This window comes from Salvelinus alpinus, chromosome 14, assembly GCF_045679555.1.
Source record: "Salvelinus alpinus chromosome 14, SLU_Salpinus.1, whole genome shotgun sequence".
Lineage (NCBI taxonomy): Eukaryota > Metazoa > Chordata > Actinopteri > Salmoniformes > Salmonidae > Salvelinus > Salvelinus alpinus.
Genome location: NC_092099.1, coordinates 37,751,372 through 37,758,614, shown reverse-complemented (window position 1 = coordinate 37,758,614; position 7,243 = coordinate 37,751,372). Strand labels below are relative to the sequence as shown.

Here is a 7,243-nt window from a genome sequence, read left to right as displayed (position 1 = left end):
CTGGTTCCAGCACGAAAACACACACACACACACACACACACACACACACACACACACACACACACACACACACACACACACACACACACACACACACACACACACACACACACACACACACACACACACACACACACACACACACACACACACACACACTACAGGTCAGACAGTACTGAGGGGTGTGGGGGCCGAGGAGAGGAAGTGGGGAGTCAGGGGGGTCAGTGTGCTGCGTTTCATAAGACACGACCAACCTTTAGACCGTTACGCTACACTCAATCTGCATCCCAAATGGCACCCTATTCCTTCGTAGTGCACTACTTTTGACCAGAGCCTATAGCATCTCCATAGGGCTCTGGTCAAAAGTAGTGCACTATATAAGAAATAGGGTGCCATTTGGATTGCCACTTCAGTTCCCTCACTTCACTCTCTCTCTGTGAGGTTAGTTTACTCTACTGACCACTCTAAAATTAGGCCATTCTCTCACCGTTTCCCGTGGAACCCACCCATCGTACTGGTACCACACCCCCCACTCGAGACAGACTATATTGTGTTTGATGGTTCTGATTTATAGCCAAAAGAGAAAAACTTCCGTTTAAGTTATGTGACGGAAAACTGTTTGCAGCAAAATGTGTTTTTGCACTTATGCTAGTTATTTATTTAAGTGCTGGAGAGTACTGTAAGTAGGCTGCTGACATGGGGTTGAAGTGGGCTGTTATTTCTGTTCATGTAAGAATTCCTATCAGGAGCTTTATGTATCAACTGTCTCAGAGTAGGAGTGCTGATATAGGATCAGGTCCCTCTATCTATTTCACTTTATTCATTAAACTGAACCTAGATCAGCACTCCTACTCTGAGACGCTTGAAACGTAAAGCACCTGATCCATTTATCTTAATATTTCCATCCATCCTGCCAGGCTGATCCAACCCTTGTCCAAGGAAGGTCAGGGCTGGGATGACCCTCTCCTGGGCGATGACCTGGAGGATCCTGGGTGCCCTGTACAGACCACCCATGCAGGAGGCCAGCGAGGAGATGTAGAGGCCCAGCAAAAACAGGAAATCTACCAAGGAGACCTGGGAAGTTGGAACAAAACCGGGAAAGAGATTAGTAAACTTTTCCCAGCTCAGTTCTGCTCAACCAACCCCTTATGAAAGCAGAACAATGTAGGCATTTTGAAAATTAGAACGACTTCATATATTAATTTGGTAACACTTTACCTGCAGGCATTAAATAAAGTGTTACCATGAATTTTATCGTTTTTTTAACACAAAAAAAAATGCTTGCAAAGACCTTGGTGTACAGAATGTGTGATGTATATTTGTGCTGAGCTCCATGGTATTTCTGCTGTAGATAACATGTAGCTACACATCAGCAACAGATAGCCCATTACTCTCAACCCCCCACTACACTACCACCCACTAATCCAACCCCCCAACCCTACCACAGACAGCTGAGCTGTGTCACTCCCTGTTTAGTGGATCAACCCCAGAGTGCCCACACCCCCTACTACCCCCTGCTGTATCTGGTGTAGGGACAGCTGTGTCTGGGGATAGTGTGAGGCTGTGGGTGCGAGAGTATTGACCCTTAGTTGTACAGCAGGGCTGTGCACAGACCTTTGCAGGGGCAGGTGCTCAGTGCATTTTAAAAAATTCAACTTATTTGTTTAGCATTTATTTCCTGCAAAAACACTCATCCCACTGTAAGCAAGCTACCTAGTGGGACGCAGGAGTCCCAATGTCAGCCCAATGTCCCAACAGGCTCCCAGAATTTGTTGCGTCAAAGCTACCTAGCTAGCCTATTGCTCACAGGGACGGCAAATAGATGAGGGCTATCAGCTGATCATAGGGAATGTAGACTATGTAAATAAGCTAACTGTAAATAAGCTAAATAACTGTAAGCTCTGCTTTTGTAACAATTTAAACTCTTTAACTGTGATTGGAGTTTGTTCTGCTGCATGATCTGCGTTGTATGCCCATTTAAAAACAGTTGAATTGAACCCTTCCCTGTCTCTGACCGTAAGAGACGAGATACAAATTAAAGGTATCCAGTGTGCCACTACTCATACTACCGCTAAGCGCCGGTAGCGTCTGCTTTTGCTTCAGCGGTAGTTTGAGCAGCAGGAGGATGAGTGCAGTTCGTTCGCGTGGGGGTAGAAGAGCGGGGGAGAGAGAATTTTCCAAGATTTTTTAAATATTTTAAATTAGCTAGTTTGATGGCCGATTTTTTAGAGAACAGGAGAGAAAAGAGACCAAACTAAAATAAAAATGTATTAATAAAAAAATTATCATATTTCACAACCATAAATACTTTCAAACAAGCTAGCAAGCACACCAGATTTTCTTCAGAAAATGTACTTTTCTAGTTCTAGTGATTACCATTATGCCCATCACACAGTTAGGATATAAGGAAGCATACACAGACAATTATTGTGTAGCCTATGTCTGTGTATATTTTCTATATTTGAAGAATGTGTAGGAAGTATGACCTACATTGGACATGAATACTTCTGAACTTTTTCAACCATAGGAAAGAGAGTAACCTCTTCTAAAGGAAATAGTCACTATGTTTAACATGTGGAAAGCCCCTTATAATAATGGGGCAGCCCTTTTGTATGGAGGACGGGAGGATAGACGGAGAGAGTTTACGTTTTCCACTATTAAGAAGTCATAGCGCAGTGCCTCTCTGGTGCAGATGGCTCCCAGAAGGAACACAAAGATCAGATACAGGAACCACCTGTAGTGGCCAACAATACCAATATAGGTTTATCATCAGTTAGATGGAAGATCACACACATCACACATCTCACTATAAATAGAGGATTATGTAACATATTTATATAATGGATATGAATTCAGATGGCTGAAATTCTTAAATATTAAAGCACTGAACCTGTCACTAAAGGCTTCAGTCAAAGTTGTACTTAAATCTGAACTGGTTTCCATCAGATTAGTACAACTGTCTTTAAATAAATGGCCTTTTCCAATTTATTCAGATTACAACTCACTTTTGGTTATTTGAAAAAAAAATGTTTAAACAAGCCATAGAAAGCTGGTTGCAATTTCAGTTTAATCAATCAGAAAAGACAGAACAAATATGACAACAAATATTAAGGTTAAACTCAAATACACTAATTGATGAAAAATATATGTATATTTTTGGAAGAAATGCTAAAGAACAGCATAATCTTTGTTAATGATATCATAAATAGGACTGGTGCAATTTTGTCACACAATGCAGCTAAAAAATGGAAACGTCTGCTCTATCCAAAATTACAACAAACTGATTGCAGAATTACCGCAAAAATTGAATTATTAAATGGAATTATACAAAAATTACCGCAAAAAGTGGAAGGGGGAGAAGGTAAGGAACTTGACTGTCGGCCCTACATTAAAGACCAAAAATAAAATTGTGATAAATAAAAAAAGTACAACAGTTTCATTTAAGTACAAATAATTGACAGGTGCGCCATACAGGTTGTAAAATAGGTAGGAAGAGATTTTTGATGTGCCGATTTCACGGCATAAGGTTTATGAACAAATAGAATGTTATGTATATGGGGGACACAACCATCCCAGCTCTGCAGATTTTGCTGCGAAGAGACAGAATCATTAGATCACTTGTTTTGGTACTGTCCATATGTAGCTTGTTTTTGGTAGCAGATTCAGGAATGGCTGAAGAATTACAACATTTACCTGGAGCCAACTCTGCAAATAGCACTGCTGGGTGACTTGAAAAGCCATAGTCAATCGATAAATAATATAATAATACTCTTAGTAAAAATGTTCATCTTTATTTTACAATCTGTAGAAACTGAGAATAGAAAGATTCAGAATTTAGATTCTAAAAAATATCAAAACTGGATGGTTTTCAGAGATATATGGGATGGGTTGAGGGTAGCTGAAGGATGGGACTAAAAACAAATTTTAAAAAAGATAACTCATGTAAAATATACTTTGTCCATAAAATGTATATAGTATGTATAAACTGTAAGTAGAAGCCTAAGTATTGCTGTCCATTAGTTTACTCCAATTAGGGGAGGAGTGGAAGGGTTAGGGGAAAATATATATATAAAAAAACAGAAGAAAGTAACAACAATAGACACGTACGAGGTACAGACGGCAGCCAGAGATGTTGTGTTCAGGTCTCTGCAAATCAGAGCTCATGTTGAAGCCAGCCATCACACCTACACACCAGGGACAGGAGTACTGTTATAATTACATAAATCACAGGTATTCAAACACTGTGGAAGCTCACACCTACCATGAAGGCAATGTGTTAATTTAAATTACCAATTTAAATGAACAGCAGGACACCTTACAGATTGTGCCTTTACCGTATGGTTTATGGCTTATGGCTTATAGTCGGTCCTTTCAACAACTATAATGTTACAAGTGTCAATGAATTCACTGACGGACTGGCTAAGAGTGTCTGCTAAATTACAAAATGTAAAAATGAAGGCTGTCAGAGTTAATCAGTTTACTTCATTTAACTTTTTATTTTAGTGCATACTTTTTTTATCGTGATTAATTGCATTGTATGAAAGTGTACAAAATACACTGAAAACAAAAAAAATACATAATCTATATATCTAAAAACAACAATGCAATGTAAAAACAAGTTGAAATTAAGGTTAAAGAAAGTGTGTTCTTAATTTACCTAATTTTGCCATCTGTTACTTTAGACAAAATCAAAAGGTCAATAGTCTTGTAATGTTTTTGTATGAAAAATCGTAAATTACAGCTTAAGTTGAGTGATTTCTGAATTTGCTATTAATCGCGATTAATCACACAACATCCTGCGATTAACACAATTCCATTTTTTTATTGTTTGACAGCCTTAGTAAAAATGTAAGCAGCTGTAAATACGGCTATACTAATGTAAGATCTTAAATTGATCACCATATTGCAGGATCATTTTATTTGAGGTTTCGAAAGGCTTCTGAAGTTTGTCATTTCCACTTAGAAATTTCTGACTTGATTTTCCCTTATGAAAAATGTATCAACCCAAATATGTCCATGAATTATAATCCACGTAATAATTCACATTTCCTGTTGTATCAAACTGGCTCAAATGAAGATCCTACAACTGCAGTAGTTGTAATTCACCTGTAACAGCTGGGAAGAACACTCCAAACACAGTGAAGAATCCTTCTCCTGTCTTATAGTCTGGTAGAGTGTTCTTATGTAGCAGCTCCTCTAAATACCCTATGAAACCATGTTCTGAAACAACAAAACATCCACCAAGACTTAGGTTTAACAGAAATATTCAGCATCAAATGAAGTCTTATTTGTGTGGAATAGGGATTGAATCTTTGCATTCATTACGTTTTCATAATGCCCTCAGGCATTTTAACTCCTGCCTAACTCCGTGATTGGTTCCATAACTCCTGGTAAAATTTTTGTGACAAGTTATAAAGCATCCTTACTACAAGTTAGGTGTTACCCTAGTATTTTGTTCGGAAGACCAAGGCTGGATTTCGGACTGAACTAATCCTAACCCTGACCCGCAGGGATCAAACCAGAGTTGTCTGCTCTTATCCTGACAGCCAAAGCCCCTTAGATGCATTATTATGGCTCATACATGCTTATAACAACTTTTAAAGCATAATTTCTGCAGATGTTAAGTAAGACTGGATTCCCGGAACTGCCAGAACATCTGGACCAGAACACCGCGACCAAGCCAGAGGTGTCTGCTCTGATCCTGACAGACAACCCCAGACCTTTACAACTCTAAATATAACCCATCCCCATAAGTAACTATCCAGAAGGAGAAGAACCAAATGTGGCCCCGCCTAGATGCTAGCAATCAGGGGGCCAGATCCTAGTTCACAGTAACACTTGCCAAGTTCAATAGCACTAGCAGGCTAGCTGTAACAGCACTGTGGTTCTGACAGAGAGAGAAAGAGAGAGAGAGCGAGAGAGAGAGGGAAAGGGGGGAGAGAGAGGGGTTATAGAGGGGGCGAGAGAGAGAGAGCGAGACAGACATACACACACAGACAGAGAGCGAGAGAGAGTGAGAGAGCTGAGCTGGATTTAATCACTCACAAACACAAGCAGCCTCACACTGGCGCCGGACGAACATTTGCACGAACAGCAAATGGGAGATAAAAGGTTTTGCTGCGATACAGTCGTTTGGCCAAGACTGATTTGTTCACACCACCTTATGAAATTTAACATGGGGCATCATGTTGAGTATGGATGGCTTAGATTTCAGAGCACATAACTGGTCATGATATGCAGGCAGGCCTGCACGAAGTACAGCTATATCAACAACTGTGGAGTAAATGGTCAGCCTAAACAAACAATACCCTACAAGCAATTCAAAAAATACAGGAAAATATAAAGTCCTGACCATGAATAAAAGCTTGTATGAATCGAGCTCCTCAGCTGCAAGAAACTATTCCTGTAGTCTTTGTGGATGGTTCATGTGGTTCTTCCTGAGGTTGAGGTACTGTAAAGTCTGTGCTCCAAATAGCATCCCATTCCCTATATAGTGCACTACCTTTGACCAGGGCACATAGGGTCCAATGTAGTGCACTATATAGGGAATAGGGTGCCATTTAGGACGTAGTCCATGTTCTGGTGCGGTTTAAAGGTTTAATCCAGAGGGTCAAATCTGAAGGACCCGCCTATGTTACGATCATGAACCATTTCCCTCTTGGTTATCTTGCGATGGGAAAGAATGTGTTCTCTCAGATTAATGACATGTTTATCCAAAAGGAAGTCGCCACCCTTTTCAGAAGCCCTGCTGGTTCCAAGTCCAAGAGAAAGAAACACAGAGAGAGGGAGAGAGAGAGAGAGAGAGAGAGAGAGAGAGAGAGAGAGAGAGAGAGAGAGAGAGAGAGAGAGAGAGAGAGAGAGAGAGAGAGAGAGTGTGAGAGAGAGAGAGAGAGAGAGAGAGAGAGAGAGAGAGAGAGAGAGAGAGAGAGAGAGAGAGAGAGAGAGAGAGAGAGAGACAGAGAGAGACAGAGAGAGACAGAGAGAGAGAGAGACAGAGAGAGAGAGAAACAGAGAGAGAGAAAGAGAGAGAGCTAAATAGTGAGAGGAAGAGAGAAACAGAGAGGACAAGAGAAACAGGGAAAGAAACAGAGAGAGAACGGCACCTCATGTACTCTCATTTTAGCTCTGCAACAACACCACAGAATGAACCAAACACCAACCTCGCTTTTGGCAACTATAATCACAGGGACAAAGGTAAAAACGAAGCTCTCTTGGGTCGTCACTAGTTACCACAGCCACAAAG

At 40.5% G+C, this 7,243-nt stretch overlaps 1 long non-coding RNA gene across 1 annotated transcript; it reads right to left on the bottom strand.

Moving 5' to 3' along the window:
- Nucleotides 1-364: 364 nt before the first annotated feature.
- On the bottom strand, nt 365-5,297 carry LOC139538900 (uncharacterized). The gene is made up of 3 exons (XR_011667826.1): nt 5,107-5,297; nt 4,108-4,184; nt 365-1,074 (listed from the first exon to the last, which is right to left on the bottom strand). It is a non-coding gene; the product is annotated as an uncharacterized lncRNA (long non-coding RNA).
- Between the last annotated feature and the right edge of the window lie 1,946 nt (nt 5,298-7,243).